The sequence below is a fragment of the Mchenga conophoros genome, unplaced genomic scaffold, assembly GCF_057382185.1.
Source record: "Mchenga conophoros isolate Kocher_MC1m ecotype Shallow Benthic unplaced genomic scaffold, M_conophoros_male_GT1.1 unmapped_scaffold_9, whole genome shotgun sequence".
Taxonomy (NCBI): domain Eukaryota; kingdom Metazoa; phylum Chordata; class Actinopteri; order Cichliformes; family Cichlidae; genus Mchenga; species Mchenga conophoros.
The window spans coordinates 1-2,500 of NW_028182336.1; positions in this window are offsets into that span (position 1 = coordinate 1).

Sequence of the window (2,500 nt, forward strand, 5' to 3'; positions counted from 1 at the left end):
ATTCTGTCACCACACACACACACACACACACACACACACACACACACACACACAGACACTGTGAGGTCTGCAGTTCAAAATTTGAATCTCAGAGCTTGGTGTTTTTGTCTCCCTCCAGTGGACAAATGCAGGTATGATGAGGGTTGGTTAGGTTAGGGGGTAATAGCCAGAGCTTGACGGAATAAAATGGAATAACTGGGAAAGTAAGTGTCGTAGAGGGATGAAAGTGGTGTCTACGGGGGGGTTTCGGGGTGCTCCGGACACCCTGGTGAAGACCCCATGTCGATAGCACCAACGGTTCTGGACTTGGTGTAAATGGGTCCAAATTTGACGGAATAAAAAGGTCAAAGTGGCAGATAGGAGTGTCCGATCGGGCCGATTCCACCACCACTGTACTCAGCAGGCCCTGCCGGGTCGTTCGACACGCAGCATGGCAGGGATCGGTGACATAACATGTAGCAGTTTCCCTTCACAGAAGCGTCTGCAGCAGGTGGGTGGAGGAGGAGGCAGCAGAACCAGGCCTTTGGAGCACTGTATCATCTCCTGGTCCTGATGCTTTGAATCTCCCTCTCTGTCTGTCTGTCTGTCTGTCACACACACACACACACACACACACAGAAGCTGGTCAAGTGCTGTGCAACTGGGATTGCACCTGTCGTCCACAGGAGGGCGCCTAGCTGGGAAGTCCAGTACATTCCATATTAAAGTTGTTGCAAGTGCATTTTTTGTGTAAAAGACAGACACACACACACACACACACACACACACACACACACACACTGTAAGGTCTGAAGTGCAAAATTTGAATTACATTCCTTTGTATCTCTCCCTCTCTCTCTCTCTCTCTCTCTGTCTCTCTCTCTCTCTCTCTGTCAACACACACACACACACACACACACACACACACACACACACTCAATGGAGTATAAAATAAAGACCGGGGCAGTTCTCTCACTGGAGTCTCTTAGAGTGGAGGCTGCCCTTGCTAGCAAGAAGTTCTGTGTGTTTCTCTTCTCTGAGTCTTTACTGAAGAAGTGTTTTATAACATTTTCCTTAACAACTGACATGTGTTTTTTGTGTAAAAGAGAGAGACACACACACACACACACACACACACACACACACACACACACACACACACACACACTCACACTCAGCGGCTCAGAGATGAGGGAAAAACAACAGAAATCAGGATAGATTTTAATGTCAGGAGATGCCCTGTGATGCTGGGGCCATTGTGTAAGATTGGAATGTGTACCAGTGGCTGGTGGGTGGTCCTTGAAGGTCCCGGGAGGAGGCGGCGAGGAGGCAGCGGGTGGCTGGGCTTGAGCTGTGGATCAGGGACGTCATTAATTCTGCCTGGTGCTGCGTGTGCCCTGTGCAGCTTGGATGTCTGCCGCTGACGCTCTGTGGTTCCTGTTCTGCTGATCTCCTGGTCCACACACGGCTTCAGGGTGTACTGTACAAGGGGAGAAGAAATGCATCATTGGTTACCAAAATAAAACAGTGTCTTTCTGCCTGTGTCATTCTGTTTGGTTTCTTTGAGCGTTTGTTTCTTAAATACACAGCAAGTGTCACTCTCTCTCTCTCTCTGTCACACACACACACACACACACACACACACACACACACACACACACAGACACTGTGAGGTCTGCAGTTCAAAATTTGAATCTCAGAGCTTGGTGTTTTTGTCTCCCTCCAGTGGACAAATGCAGGTATGATGAGGGTTGGTTAGGTTAGGGGGTAATAGCCAGAGCTTGACGGAATAAAATGGAATAACTGGGAAAGTAAGTGTCGTAGAGGGATGAAAGTGGTGTCTACGGGGGGGTTTCGGGTGCTCCGGACACCCTGGTGAAGACCCCATGTCGATAGCACCAACGGTTCTGGACTTGGTGTAAATGGGTCCAAATTTGACGGAATAAAAAGGTCAAAGTGGCAGATAGGAGTGTCCGATCGGGCCGATTCCACCACCACTGTACTCAGCAGGCCCTGCCGGGTCGTTCGACACGCAGCATGGCAGGGATCGGTGACATAACATGTAGCAGTTTCCCTTCACAGAAGCGTCTGCAGCAGGTGGGTGGAGGAGGAGGCAGCAGAACCAGGCCTTTGGAGCACTGTGTCATCTCCTGGTCCTGATGCTTTGAATCTCCCTCTCTGTCTGTCTGTCTGTCTGTCTGTCACACACACACACACAGAAGCTGGTCAAGTGCTGTGCAACTGGGATTGCACCTGTCGTCCACAGGAGGGCGCCTAGCTGGGAAGTCCAGTACATTCCATATTAAAGTTGTTGCAAGTGCATTTTTTGTGTAAAAGACAGACACACACACACACACACACACACACACACACACACACACACACACAGTAAGGTCTGAAGTGCAAAATTTGAATTACATTCCTTTGTATCTCTCCCTCTCTCTCTCTCTCTCTCTCTCTCTCTCTCTCTCTGTCTCTCTCTCTCTCTCTCTGTCAACACACACACACACACACACACACA